Source organism: Trachypithecus francoisi, unplaced genomic scaffold (assembly GCF_009764315.1).
Source record: "Trachypithecus francoisi isolate TF-2019V2 unplaced genomic scaffold, Tfra_2.0 Lachesis_group11, whole genome shotgun sequence".
NCBI classification, from domain to species: domain Eukaryota; kingdom Metazoa; phylum Chordata; class Mammalia; order Primates; family Cercopithecidae; genus Trachypithecus; species Trachypithecus francoisi.
In genome coordinates this window covers 103046442-103062412 of record NW_022681456.1, presented here as the reverse complement: position 1 = coordinate 103062412, position 15971 = coordinate 103046442, and the positions used below count along the sequence as shown (strand labels likewise).

The following is a 15971-nucleotide window of genomic DNA, read 5'->3' as shown; positions in this document are numbered from 1 at the left end:
AGACTAAATATGATTTGAGGAGATGCAGATGTGTGCCAAGTGGACTTGTGATGCTTAATTTTATGTGTCAACTTGACTAGGCCATGGGGTACTCACAGATTTGATTAAGCATTATTGTAGGTATATCTTTGATAGTATTTTTGGATATTAACATTTGAATCGGTAGACTGAGTAAAGCATATTTTCCTCCCTGATATGGGTAGCCCTCATCCAACCAATTGAATATGTGAGTAGAATGAAACAGTTGTGTAATAAGAAACTGCTTCTTCTTGACTGCTTGAGCTGGAGTGCCAGTCTTCTCTTGTACTTGGACTGTATCTGACACTATTGGCTCTTCTGATTCTCAGGCCATTGGACTCAGACTAGAACTTACACCATCAGCTTTCCTTGTCGTCAGGCTTAACACTATTGATTCTCCTAGCTCTCCAGCTTGCTGACTGCATGTCTTTAGATGTCTTGGCTTCTATAATCTCATGAGCCAATTTCTGAAATTAATGTTTCTCTATTTACATACACAGATATACTTCCTCTTAGTTCTCTTTTTCTGGAGAACCCTGATTAATATACTTACCAAAAAAGTAGAAAATTCGTTGATTATTTCCTTTTCCAGTATAACCAACAGTTTGTGGTTGGCATGATGTAATGTCAAATATGAAGCTAATAAAATTTTGAAATAATGTAGGATTATCTTACCACTGTGCCTATTAAGAAGAGTGGTCTTTAGCTTACTTCATAATTTGCCTTTATTGTTTGTGATATCCCAAAAGCAACTTAAGAAATAAATGACTGTATACCATGTAAAAGGAAAATGAAAAAAATAATGAAATGCTTAAAATGCCTAGTACAAGCAGAATTTATAGTAAATATTTTAGAAAGCCAGACATAGACAGAAGCAATGTACGTACACTGTCAAGCTTATGAACATTTAACAACAGTGACACATACCTGCTTTGGCTTCAATATATTTGATAATTCTCAGGAATTGGTACATCTTTTTTATTTTCACCACATTGCCGTTTTAGGTTATAGAAGATAGTCACTATGCCCCTGTTTTCTCTGTTGAGGGCTAAAATGTTAATCAGATATACTGGGGAAAGACAATATACTTAAAATGGAATCTTATGCTGAATAATGCTGCTTAAATTAAAAAGAGAGGAGAAATCCATTAATAGCAATACTTAGTAGTGCTTAATCGTCGTCGTTTTGTTGTTTTAAGTGAAGAATGAGTTAGCATGAAGACTCCAGGATTTCCTCTTTGATCAAAAGCTTTTAGGAGAGAAGAATGATCCTTTGTGTATTTTCAGCATTTAAAGCTGTCTAATTGCCACACATTCTTTCCGTTGTGATTGTGTAGCAATGCTGAGGTCTGGAATTATGCAGATCATTTAAGCTTTCTTTGTTGTTCATCAGCTCTCACTACAGTCCTTTCTCTGTGTTTCTCATGTTGGATTATATGGCAAGCTTTTGTTGGTTCTTATTTTCAGAAAATGTATAGTCATTTTCTAAGCACAGCACATACGTATTTCTCTTGCAATTCAGTTACTTTAACATGGTTTCAGTAAGTAAAATAAAATATATATAGTGCCTCAAAAATATCACATAATTCAATTATGCTAACCAAAATTGTGCCATCTTTTTGGGAACTTATGTGTAATGTACTGGTGGACTTTGTCTACTCTCCCAGAGGAAGGTAATCATGATAATTGAATAAAACACCATTAATTGGTTTTGTATGTAGAGAAGTTGGGGTGTGTGTTCCTGCATGTGTATAAACTTTAGCATTCTTTTTATATAGTTATATATTTTTATTCATTCTTAAGGTAATAAGCAATTGTTGAGAGCAGTGTTCCTATAATTGCTCTCTTTGTCTATGAAACTGAAATTTCTTGATGGCTTTAAGTGTGTTTGTTCAGGAGAGAGAAAATCATTGTGAGGGAAGTAAATAGAATGTTACTTTCATGTTAAGGGATTCTTTGTTTTATCATTTTAGAATATCAACATCAGGGAATATCATAAGCATCAGGAAATCACTTGTAATGATGATAAAGGAAGCAGCACTTCAGAGAATTGCACTTACACATAAAGACCTGTCAGAAAATGTTTAAAATTAGAAGCAACTCAAATGTGTATCAACTAGTATCTGGATAAAGGAATTACAGTACATTCGTACAGTACTACTCAGCAGTAACAATGAACATTACTACTATTGCTTCCCTGTTACCCAAAGTGTACACGTCTTTCCCTCATGATAAGGAAATTATGTCCCGAACTAATCTCTTAACGTACTACTAGGAAATATGCAAAAATGAGCAAGATGGTAGTATTGTGGTACTGACAACAGAGGTTCTAGAACAGATTAGAATACATAATTGAATATATGTACATGTAAACACAAAATATATATATGTAAACACACAGATTTGAAATTTTTAATTCATTATATCCTTTAAATATCCTGGGGTGGTAGTAGTTTGCAGATAAGCTAAGTTTAGTTGAACATACTTGAGTTATACGTAGCTTTTGGAAAAATTTTAGGAAATTTTCTGAAACAGCAATTTTGAACTGACTACTCAATCTTACATTCATTTTTATAGGTAGCCTTCAGATGTTTTCCCGTGTATTTGAGAAGTTGAAGTCAGTAAGTGAATCAAAAGATACTAAGTATTTATTAATTAACTATTTTTCTGTGCCACAAAGGGACAGACTTTTTAGAATTGCTGGAGAAAGGCAGAAGATAAGACTGTAAAGGTAAATTTGAGCCAAATTGTGAAAGGACTGTAGGATTTCATGGTAGGAATAGATTACCAGCAGCAGAGTAGGAGAAGTAAGTATGGGCATGATGAAGGCAACCCTAGGCAGGGGAGGATAAAACTGTATGTAATCATTATTTTATGTAACTACCTGAAAAAAATAAGGCTTTAGTTTGGATGCAGGGTGGTGGTATGCTCTTACTTTCAAATTAAAAATAAGATACAGACGTTTACTAAGCAGAAAGATGATTATAATTTGGAAGAACCTGATAACTTCACTTTCCATGGCAGCTTAGTTTACTGTAGAGAGCTTAAAAAATCTTGACGGAGGTGACATCCTTTTCTTATCATCTAAGGTTGTCTTCCTGTTTACCTATTATAACTGTCCCCTCCTATTCCAGTCTCACTCATTTTCTAGTTTGGTGACTCCATGCTCTGTTCTCACTTCCTCCATCTTCCGTGTTTGATCCCTTTAGATATCCTTTTTTCAAGCTTACCTGCCTGAGACACTTTACATACACATTGCACATCTTTTTCCCCTAATATCTTACTCCTTTCACAGTTTGATTTCGGTAGCAGCTGTAGTTCTACCTAAGAGATCAACTTTTTCTCTGGCCTTTCAAGGGAATGCCTATTAGACTGTTGGTCTACTGTGATCTTTCTACTCCCATTCCTGCTAGAGGAAGGGATTTAGCACTAGTGACAAGCATAGAGGCCATGATAAAAGTCTGTAACAGAAAGCTCGTTTTCATTGCTTCTTTTTGTATATTGTAGTGATTTAAAGATCAGTTTTAATTGAGGTGTATAAATAATTAAAATCACCAGTAACTCCTCGAGCTGAAAGACAAAATAAAAAAAAAGAAATCACCAATATTTAGTATATAATTTGATGACTTTGACAAACACTTACATATGAGAAATCACTACAGTATTATGTGGAATATTTAATGACTGCAAAATGTTCCCTTGTTCTCTTAGCACACTTGGCTAATTTTTTGTATTTTTTTAAGTAGAGACGGGTTTCACTGTGTTAGCCAGATGGTCTCGATCTCCCGACCTCATGCTCCGCCCACCTCAGCCTCCCAAAATGCTGGGATTACAGGTGTGGGCCACTGTGCCCTGCCCCCAATGTAATCATTTTTAAGAGTACAGTTCATCAAAGCTTATGAGATATGTATACATTTGAATATTATAGTATCTTGATTAATTTATCTGTCATTATGAAATTTTTCCCTTTATACTCTAATATTCTAATTTGTATAATATTAATATAGGCATTTCAGGTTTCTTTTGATTGATGTTTTCATGGCGTATCTTTTCAGCCCTTTAATTTTATCTCTTGTGTTTTCATAGTAAAAGTGATTTTTTTTGTAGGTGGCATACAGTTGGGTCTTTTTCATTCAGTCTGCAATCTCTGCTTTTAAATTTAGTCGTTTAGACTACTTACACTTAATGCAATTATAATTTCATGGTTGAATTTAAATATATCATTTTACTGTTTGTTTTCCTTTTTTTCCTTCTGCTTTTTTCCTTGTTTCCTGATTTATGTTGCGTTTGAGGATGCTTTACTTTTAATGATTTCATTTTAGATCCACTGTGGACTTTCTAGGTATATATCTTTGCTAATTAATTAATTAATTAAATGCTTCAGTGTCTACACTTTCACAATTTGGCTCAAATTTACCTTTACAGTCTTATCTTCTGCCTTTCTCCAGCAATTCTAAAAAGTCTGTCCCTTTGTGGCACAGAAAAATAGTTAATTAATACTACACTACTACTATACATCTTTAACCTATTAGTCTATCAGTATTTTTCCATTTTATGTACAGTGTAAGAACTTCACAACAATATACCTTTATTTCATCTCTCATTGTGTTATTGGTACGCAGTTTACTTCTACATATTCTATAAAGCCAACATTTAAAAAAAATTTTTGCTTTATATATTCAGTTATCTTTAAATTTTTATATTTACCCACCTGTTTAGTATTTCTGGGACTCCTAATTTCTTTTGTGTAGATTCAGATTTCAATCTGGTTTTATCTTTCTTCTCCCTGAAGAAATTTCCTTGATATTTCTTTTAGTACAGGTCTGGTGGCAGATAATTCTCTTACCCTTTGTTTATCTGAAAAAAAGAAAATTCCTCTTCAATTTTTAAAGGTATTTTTTCTGGGCAAAGAAGTCTGTACTGCCATGTGTTTTTTCCCCTTTAGGTTGAAAGACATTTCTCCATTATATTCTGGTTTACATGGTTTCTGGCAAGAAGCCTACTTTTATTCTTATTTTAGTTCTTTTGTAGTAATGTGTTCTTTTTTTTTCTGGCCTAAATGCAAATATTCTCCTATATTCGTTTTCTGTAATTAGATTTTGATGTGCGTTGGTATGATTTCTTTATGTTTGTTCTTTCTTGCTATTCTTTGTCTTCTTGGATCTCTGGTTTTATAATGTTCATGAAATTCAGAAAATTTTCAGCCTTACTTTTTAAAATAATTTCTTCTGTATCTTCCCTTTTTGGGGGTCTCCAGTTACACAAGTTTTAGACCACTTGAAATTATCCATTTTTTCTCAGTATTTTTTCCTGTCTGTACTTTGTTTTGAATAGTTACTATCGCTGTTTTTTTTAACTTCGTGATCTTCCAGTGTTTAATATGCTGTTAATCTCATCTTTTATATTTTTTATTTCAAAGTTCTCCTCTGTAAGTTTCATTTGAAACTTTTTCATATCTTCCATGCCTCTCATCATCATGACCATTTTTTCTCTACTTTAAGTTATAAAACATATTTATAATAGCTGCTTTTACGTATGCTGATTCTCTCCATCTCTCTCATTTCTGTGTCTGTTTCTGTCAAGTGATTTTTCTCCTGGTTATGGGTTATAGTTTTCTGATTCTTTTTTTTTTTTTGAGACGGAGTCTCGCTCTGTCACCCAAGCTGGAGTGCAGTGGCCAGATCTCAGCTCACTGCAAGCTCCGCCTCCCGGGTTCACGCCATTCTCCTGCCTCAGCCTCCCGAGTAGCTGGGACTACAGGCGCCCACCACCTCGCCCGGCTAGTTTTTTGTATTTTTTAGTAGAGACGGGGTTTCACTGTGTTAGCCAGGATGGTCTCGATCTCCTGACCTTGTGATCCGCCCGCCTCGGCCTCCCAAAGTGCTGGGATTACAGGCTTGAGCCACCGCGCCCGTCCCTGATTCTTTATTTGAATGTTAATTCTTTATTGGCTGTCAGGCATTTTGAATTTTTTTTTGTTGATTGCTGAATTTTTTTATTTTAAATAGTTTTGTATTTTGTTCTGATTCTTTGCTGTGTCACTAGCAATCAGTTTGATTATTTTGAGGCTTACTTTTGAGATTTGTTAGCATGGCTCCAGAGCAGCCTTTTGTTTAGGTCTAATACAGCCCCAGTACTAAGGAGATTACCCCCTGAGCATTCAGCTGAATGCTCCATATGATACTAGGTTTATCCACTCCGACTGATAGGAATACAAACTCTTGCCAGCTATGTGTGAGCTCCAGATGGTCTGTCCACTCACTTTTGTTGTTCTTTTCCTGTCCTTAGGTAATTTTCTCCCACGTATATGTAGGTTAGAGCTCAATTTAAGACTTGAGAAGACCTTTCTGTCTCTGGAGCTCTAATTTTCAGATGCTTGCACTTGTAAATTCTAGCTGCTTTGTGAACTCTTAACTCTGCCCCTTTAACTCAGTGAGAGGTCAGCTTTACTTGGCTTCCCCCATCATACACTTTGGAAACTAACTGGAAACTGGAAACTGACTCCAGTTTGTAAGTTTGGCAGTTATAACCTTGTTTCCTTTCTTTTGGGAATCACAATTTTGTACCGTTGTCTAGTATTTGCACATTATTTCATCTTGTACATCTTTTGTTCAGTTTTCTAGTTGCTTTTTCTCTTTTGTTGTTCATTTTTCTAGTTGCTTAGAAACTAGAGGTTAAATCTGGTCTTCATGTGTCCACTTTGGTTGGAAGTAAAATGCTATCTGTATACTGTAATTTATATTTCCTTTCAACCTTTATCATAATTTTACTTTGAAGTAACCACAGTGTGAAACCACAGGGGTGGCAGTGGTGGTGGTGGTGCTTGTGCTGGTGAGATGTCTGTGAGTAAGCTATTGGTGATATATAGGAAGTACCTGTTTTAATTTTTCATTTACTCTGTTCATCTTTTATAATACTTTATAAAGTAAATCTTATCACCCTGTCTGTTAATCTTTGCATAAAATTTATACACTAGGGATATGTACCATATTTTTCGGTAGTTTTTAGACTTCTCACTTGCTATTTTTACTAAGCCTTGAAAAACCAGACATTTCTTATTTCTGTATCCATAATAAATCATGGTATTCAGCTGCTACTTAGAATACAGTTATTTTACCATAGAATGAATTCTGGTGTACAAATTTTATGTTTGGTTAGTTAGAGATCCTCAGTATAGTTACAGGATTTCCCTTTTCGTTTTCTGCAATGGATCTTAATTAGTCATTCTTTAAAACTGTTTTCTTTCTGAGGAGCTGACAATCCTAGGGCTTTTCATCCTTGGCATTGTTATCCTTTTCATTGTGTTGGAACTGTGTAAGATAGCTACAACTGCACCTAGGTGGCTCTTAGTACTTTTGTCTTTGTAGGATTTATATATGTGATAACAAATACTACCAATAACATCATCTCTAAAGATTGAAGACTGTAGATACATAGAATTTAAAATTGTTTCTTTTGTGAACTCATCTATTTTTCCATTCTTCTTGTTTCTTCTGGAAATTATATGTGTTCTTTAAGGTTATGCAGGGTCTGACAAGGTGAGCTTTGCCAGCCTGTCCAAGGATAACGTCAGCACCTTATGTAAAATCAAAGTAGAGGGGGAAAAAACCTAGTTAATTTTACTGGCAATATGTCAGGAAATTGAAAGCATGATGAAGCCTGTGTTTGCACATAAAGGTGAACTTGTAGCTCTTGCATGTTTCTGGGTTTTATGGTGTTCTTATCTCTCGTAGGGACAATATAAGCCATGTTTAAAAATGATCTTTTGCTTATTTGCTTAAAGGAGTAGGTGGACAATTGGTGATGCTGAGGGTCGAGATAAACTTTCTGTTAAAGTATCTAGTACCTGTCTGATATTTCCATATGTAAATGAGTTTCTTTGTCATCTTTGCATTGTACTCTAGATAATGCTACATGCTAGCCTGACTGTGGTTTCACTTGGCTTCCTTTTTCTGTCTCTACCTGTTCAGTGTACCTAGCTTAGCTTCTAGCATTCCAGTGTAACTACCTGCCACTCATTTCCTGCTTTCTCCTTTTGCCTGTCTCGTAAACAATATTGTCTCCTGTATATTTCTTCCTTTCTCTTTTGAAACTTACCTCAATATGGTATATCTGATGTAATATCTCACTAGGCTATTATTATGTAATTTGATAAATTGAGTAATTGTATTAGTGATGCTGCTACTGATGCAAAATCAGTTCTAGGATATGTTAACTTATACTATTGTAGTGTTAAGCACTTTTGAGTTAGATTTAATTTAATTTATTTTATCTTCAGAGTCAATTTTTAAGCTTTATCTAGAGTCTTACTGTGAGGAAAAGAAATGTCTTCTTAAAAGAAGTAGGCTCTTAAACTGTAAGATTCTCCTTGGAGAAAATTATTTCTCTTGAAACTCAGGCCATTGGAGGTATGTTTGCAGTGTTTCCTTGGTAGTTCTCAATCAGGTATTTTCATGGATGTTCTGCTTGTCTCAGAAAGAGAGCCTAAAGTGGAGTCTTTTACTTGGGGAATGCTTAAGTGCTCCACAAATCAGTGACCAGAATCGTTTCATTTTGTGCCCATGTGGTTTCTGTGGGTGGTTTGTTGTTTTAAAAACTGTTTCAAAGAAGTGCATTTTTTTTCCTGGCAATACGTGTGTATCCTGTGTAAGTATTTTTCATTATTAATAATTTTGAGAAAAACCAACTCCAGGTCATAATGCAGTTGGCATAAGTTAGGGGTTTTGGGTCTGCTTTACCAACAATTTATTAACCTGAGGTTCCCAAAGGGCATGTTTTGCACTGTCACCAACCTTTTTTTGGAAATTATTTTTGTCCATTTTGTGTAAATCAGTAGTTTCAAAGAGAAGCTTATGAGACTTTTAGGCTTAATTTCTTCTAGGCTTATATACTGCTATTGGAGGGGTATTTCCTCTCCTTTTCTTTCTCTCTGTATAGAAATTTCCATTTCTGTTTGTGACTTGTTTATGATTCCAGCTTTTTCATTGTGCTTTGATTTTCATCTTCTTCCTCATTTAGGCTTAGTGGTTAGAAATCTTGTCGTTAATTGAATTTCAAAGTGGTTAAGTTTTTGTCATTTTCCATTTTCCTGTCCAACAGGGAGGGTTTGCATCTGTAGGTACACTGAAACCTTTAATAATGAACTTGGGTTTAAAGAGAAATTGAATTAAATTCTTGAGTTGTTTCAGAAGTTGTAACATCATGCTATTCACATTTCTGGCCACAGTGAAAGTTTTTGTGAAAGTGAAGTTTTGTAGGAAAAAGCTTCATATGTCATCAGCCCATAGTCTTGGAATGGATCTTTAGGAATTGGCTAGCGCAGAATTACAACAGTAAATAGTCTGCATAAATTTTCTAGCTAACAAGTGAATATTATTTTTAATTAGGAAATAACCAGGAATAAGACTTGAGAGATCATCTCTCCTAACTTACTAATTTAAGAAAGGAGGAAATTAGACCCTAGATATTAGGTGATCATCTTAAAAAATGCTGTAATTTAGTTGGAAGAATTAGGACTAGAGCCCCATGCCCTGATGCCAAGTTTAGTGCTGTTTCCACTACCTTGGGATCTCTTCTCATCCTATTCTAACAAAATAAAAGTTTGAAGTGTAAGATACAAGATTCTCGTTTGAAAATATCCAAATACATTGTATTTTTGCAATATAAAATTGGAGTGATGAGAGAAGACTTACAAATTCATGTGCCATTTTCCCCCTTGATCTGTAAAACAGTAGTGATAGTATCTGAGGTTGTCATTTGGTTATTTTAGGAAGGAAATTGTGTGGCCCTTATTTTGTTTGAGTTTCTTCTTCATCATATTAAGGTAATTTTTAAAAGTTCTTAAGCTAGAAAAACATGCAAATAAGAACCTTCTGTATTGGCTGCTGTTGACTGCCTATTTAACATTACCCCTTTTCCCACTACCCGCCCGCTTTTTTTTGAGACAGAGTCTCACTCTTTTTGCCTATGCTGGAGTGTAGTGGCATGATCTTGGCTCACTGCAACCTCCACCTCCTGGATTCAAGTGATTCTCCAGCCTCAGCCTCCAGAGTAGAGTGGGAGGGATTACAGGCACCCGCCACCACACCTGGATAATTTTTGTATTTTAGTAGAGACGGGGTTTTGCCATGTTGGCCAGGCTGGTCTTGAGCTCCTGACCTCAGGTGATCTGGCCTGCCTCAGCCTCTCAAAGTGTGGGGACTACAGACGTGAGCCACCACACCCAGCCTCCCACTGCCTTTCTAACAGATTCTCTGTTTTGTTTAGGCATCTGACCCTCCTTTATGTGACTCAGAGAAAGGAGACCTCATTCCAAGTTCTAGGATTGATTCCGGTAAGTCTAAGTGAAACATAGTAATTCCTTTTCTTTGCTGGCAGTGGGTTTAAGGATGGGCAGATCACAATCTCAAAATATTTTTGTCATCTTGCTTCCAGTCTGTGGATGAAGCTAAATATAGGAGGCCAGAGCCAAGGGAATTAGAATTTCTGAAGCTCTGACTTGCAGTACTTAATGACTGTTCTACCTTTGGCCTTCTTGTTACATGAGATACTAGTTATACATCTTACTGATTTAGCCAGTTTGATTTTGGAATTCTGTTACTTCCAGATGGAAGTATTTTGTCTCATGCATCTAATACTTGTGAATGAAGATTCATAATGATGTAGGTTTTTGGCAGTTAAATGGTTGTGACTGGAACAGGGAAGACTATTAATAGGTTGGAAACTAGGAGAATCTTTTATGAGATTTTTAACTGGGTGAATAATAAAGTCGTGGTTCATAAGGCATCATAAACTAACTGTGATTTACCTTTTATTCTTGTAGCTCCACCTCATTTCTTTTCCCAGTGACCTCTTAAATTCAGTGGATTCTATTTGTTCCTTATCCTCTTTGACCTCTATGACATATATTAGACCTGTCTGTGTCTTTCTGTATTTCTGGTCATGCCTTTTAAATTTTATTTACTGACCTGTTTTCCTCTACTTATCCCTTGAATAGTAATGGTTTTCTATGGTTTTATTTTTGGCTTAATTAGAAATATAAACATTATTTAGAATGGTTTTATCTTTATAGAAAATTATGATAATAATATAGAGAGTTCTCATAAACCTCACACCTTTTATTAACATTTTACATTTTTGTGGTACATTTGTTTAAATGAATGGCCAATATTTATACATACTTATTAACTAAAGTCCATACTGTGTTAATATTCCCTTTATTTTTATCTACTGCCCTTTTTCTGTTCCAGGTTGCTGTCTAGGTTACCATATTACATTTAGTGGTCATGTCTCCTTAGACTGCTCTTGGCTATGACAATTTCTTAAACTTTACTTGTTTTTGATGACCTTGACAGTTTTGAGGAGTATTAGTCAGACACGTCTTGGCTGTGATGGTTTCTTAGACTTTACTTGCTTTTGATGACCTTGACTGTTTTGAGGAGTATTGGTCAGACATTTTGTACATTGTTCCTCAACTGAGATTGATATGTTTTTCCTCATGATTAGACTGGGGTTAGGGTTTTTAGGAGGAAGAGCATAGAGGTGAAGTGCCATTTTCATCACATCGTATCAAGGGTATTTACGATCAACTTATCATTGCTAAGCTGTAACTTATTGTGACTTATTGTTGATGTTTACTTTGATCATTTGACTAAGGTGGTTTTTATTAGGCTTTTTCACTGGAAAGTTATTCTTTTTCTCTCCGTATTGTACTCTTTGCAATGAAGTCACTATGTGCAGACCACACTAGATGGGGAGTTATTTTCCACCTTCTTGATAGTGAAGTAGCTACATAGGGTTTTTTGGAATTTTTCTGCATGGATGACCATGGATATTTATTTTCTACTTTGCTGGGCCAGTTTTAAAATTGTTGATGTATATCGATGATTTCTGAATATGTTTATCCTAGCGATTATTTCTACCACTTTTTTTGAACTCTTCCTCTTTCCAGTCAACTTCCTATTAGACCTTTTCCTTTTGGTCTTTTGTTGAAACCTCAAACTCAAATGTGTCCATATTGCCTAAGCGCAAACTAATTATTCTATACCTCATTTATTTCATTTTATGCCTTTTTACACCCAGACTTGCTTTTTCTTCCCACTTACTGAAGGTAGAAACTGATGGGATCCTTTAGTTTTCCTTTTCCTTATTCACACTTCCTTATTACCTCTTACTTTGGATTGTTAGTTTATTGCATAGATTTCCCTCAAACTAGCCTATTCTACTTTCACACTGTTATCCACATTGCCTCATAGCCATTGTTTTCCATTACGCATGTCACTTACTCAAAATACGTCTTATTTCTCTTTTCAGAATTCTTCAATGAGTTCTGTGTTTGCCTCTAATTGATTTTAGGTAAATTACTTGATCTTGCTCTAGCATAAGTTTTCTTATTGAAAAAGAGGAGGTGATACAGGGATTTTCTAAGTATTAAAAGTGATAGTGTGTCTAAAGAGTTTAGGAATGTGTCTGCAACAAATTAGTACACTCTAAAAGACAGTTATTTTTATTGTTCTTTGCCTCCTCCCAAAGTCCTTATCATGACTCTTCATAATTTTGCTTCTAGCCACCTATCTAGTATCTTCATTTGTAGTTATTCTCCCACCATAGATACCTTATCATTCAACAATTCCGCATTATTTGTGTTATTTTTGTTTTGCTATGCTATGTGCTTTATAAACCTGTCCTTTTGGCTATGTCTTCGCCAGGAATGTGCTTATCTTTTTTGACAAACAGGAAAATTGGCTTTTACTTATTCATAGTATTTAACTTAGATATCCTCACCGATGGAGAGTACATTACTATCTTTCTCAGTTGTTGCGTAGATATATTGTGTACCATATATATGTTTGCAAGTCTGTCTTTCTGTTAAACTGTGATATCCAAGGACATAAGGACTTAATTTAATTCATTGTATGATTCCTAGCACTTAGTATTCACTCTGTTAACACTTGTTGTGTAGATTACCTCACAAATACAGAATTTTTATTGATGGTAACCAGGTTTCTGCTTGAACCCTTCTAATAGCGGGAAATTTATAGTTGGAGAGCCAGTGATTACTTGTGGACAGACCTAAATTTTAGGAAGTTATTTTCATACAAGTTTGAAATCTGCCTACCTTTAACTTTCATTTGTCTGTTCTCTGGACCCGTAAAGAGTTAGTCTCTGCATTCAGCATTTTCAAGTATTTGGGTACCAAATATGTGTTAAGCACATTTCAGAAGTCTTTTGGTTGGAAATGAAAGAAAGCTGAAACATGTTAGGTTAAAAGAAAGAAATTTGCTCATTAACTTTGTCTCCAGACTTTTTGATTGTTCACCTCTACCAGGAATACATTTTTGAGGATGCATCCTCAGTATTGGTATATTTATCTGTACATTTGATACATATATGATTATAACAGTACATTATGTACATTATAAAACACAGATTATGGCACTTTTCAAAGGATAGTGCAACATAAAAGTATCTTATTTTATGCGTTGTAGTCTTTTCTTCTCACATTCTGGTGGATTGTCTTACACATCGCTCTTCTCGGAGGTGTATACATACCATTTTAAAGGCCACCTATATATGTAATCAAACTCTATTATGGGCAGGTTTGGAGCTGGTCTTAGAGATGACTGAAGATAGCTCTAGGAGTTCTACTTTTTTCATTGCTGCTACTGCTGCTGCTTCTTTTTTTTTGATGACTTTACTCTTTCAGACTGGCTTCTTCCTGGGGCTAGGACCATGGTTGCTGCTGGCTTTGGGCTAATTTATTCACAGCTTCTATTGATTAATTCAACAAATTATGAATGGAGTGCATATCCTGAGCCAGGTACTATTCTAGGTGTTAGAAACACAACAGAGAGTATAAAAAAGAACAGTATTAAAGTGGTAAGTGCTATGCAGAGAATTAAAATAGAATGATGTGACAGTAATTAAGTGACTAGGAAAACCTTTGTCTAGCAGAGACATTAAAGTTGAGATATGAATCAGAAGAAATAGCTAGCCATGTAAATATCAGGAGGAAGAGCATTCCAGGGACTGGCTAGGCAAGATTTCTAAAATGAGCCTGAACTTTTGCATGTTTGAGGAAGTAAGAGAAGGCAGTTGTTGAGTTTAGAACTTAGTAGGTAAGGAGAGTTTTGTGATCAGAGAGAAACAGGGTTTTTCTTCTTCCATCTCTAGTTGGAAACATCCCAGGGAAGGACTCTGATTGATCCAGCTTGAGTCAGTTTCCTGTCCCTAAGACTGATTATTAATGGTGGGGACATGTTTTGTTTTGTTTAGCTCATGTTGGACTAATTGTCTAGTTTATGGCCAGAAGAAGGTTTGGAGGAAGGGTTTTGAGTTGACAAAATTAAGAGATGCTACTTATTATGGACATTGTGAGCCAAGAGCTTTTCATTATATCAGCTAAGAGAGAACTCTTACTCTCTTACCCTACTTGAAGATACCCATTCTTTATCTTTGTTGCTTTTTAATCCAGGCTAAACTTTTCATTATTCATTCTTCTCGGAAATGATTCTTTAACCACAAGTATTACTTTAACCTCGCATTGTACTTCTGAGGGTGACAGATGGAAAGACAAGATGGAAATGTCAGTGTATTTTAGGTATAAATCCTTTCCTTTCCCTTAATGTCCATTTGTGTATAAAGGATATGTGTAATCTGGAGTCATTCTGTACTTCATTGCCTAAGGCAGGGAAATTGGCCAATGTATTTTTGATAGTGCTTCTTAAATTAAGTTGAAAACTTAATCCTCCAAATATTCTGGGTAAGCAAGTTTTGGGTGGCATATTTTTGCTTCTTGGCTTTTGGTGGTATTAAAAGCTTTGATAACTTTGGTAGTGAGGTTTGTATGGTTGGAATTCTGTGCAGCAGTGAGTGGACATAATATTAAATAGTGGTATTTACTAGTGGGAGCAAAACAGTACTAAATTTCGATGTTTCTGAAATGGTGTCGTTGCAATAGGTCAACAACTACATGCATATTTCTTGAAGTCACTGGAAATAGGTGCCTAAAAAGAAGCATGAGGCTAATTTCTACAAAGAATTGAATATGAGATATATTCTTATTAAACTGTAATAATTATGTATTTGATTTTTTAAAAGAAATTATTATTTTTTTTTTTGGAGACAGGGTCTGTCTGGGTCTTTCACCCAGGCTGGAGTGCAGTGGTGTGATCATGGCTCAGTGCAGCCTTCACCTTCTGGACTCAAGTGGTCCTGCCACAACAGCATCCAAGTAACTGGGACTATAGGTGAGCACTACCATGCCCAACTAAATTTTGTATTTTTTTTTTGTAGTGGTGGGGTTTCACCATATTGCCCAGGCTGGTCTCGAACTCCTGGGCTCAAGTGATCTGCCTGCCTCTGCCTCCCAAAGAGCTGGGATTATAGGCATGAGCCACTGTACCTGGCTTTTATGCCGTTATTTAATTTACAGTGTTCAAACTAGCTTAGGTTTTCCATTGTAAAGCCAGATTTCTTACATTAGAGTACCAAGGTAAGCCTTCTGTGTTTGAGTGTTTAATTTAGATGTGAAATATTGTATAATATGGATAGGCCACTATACTAGAGGCTCTAAGAAATAGAGCTCTATGGTGAATTTCTTTTCTTTACTATTATAGAATTCTAGTAATACTTTTCTGTGTTGTAATTTTGGGTTTGTACATGTGGGTTGTGAGAAATAAACTGGAAATCCTGTCTCTGTGGGTTGGAATCTGGTGTGGCTTCAAAAGGCAAACAAAATATGTTAGCATTTACATGCCAGGTCAATTTTTTAAATGGACTTTCCATAGGTTCCAAACTTCTGAGGCGAAATAATATAAAGTAATATTGTAGTTGCAGACAGACTCCTGTTGGCATACATTTGGTTTCTTAATTTATGATGGGACATCAATAGCTGATTAAGCAAACAACCTAAAGAAATATCTTTGTACATCCCAGCTTGTTCCTGCTCATTTG

The 15971-nt window shown here is 35.4% G+C and overlaps 1 protein-coding gene across 12 annotated transcripts in view; it reads left to right on the top strand.

Moving 5' to 3' along the window:
- The window catches only part of CCDC91 (coiled-coil domain containing 91), a 367727-nt gene that overhangs the window by 20300 nt on the left and 331456 nt on the right, over positions 1–15971 (top strand). For 3 of the 12 annotated variants that reach the window (XM_033222546.1, XM_033222555.1, XM_033222547.1), the window contains exon 2: positions 10284–10350. The exons of 8 other annotated variants lie outside the window; for them this stretch is intronic. The gene's annotated coding sequence lies outside the window, so the exon portion shown is untranslated. Of the gene's footprint in view, positions 1–10283; positions 10351–15244; positions 15266–15971 lie in introns of those variants that run through there. One more of the 12 variants, XM_033222549.1, reaches the window with a different exon arrangement.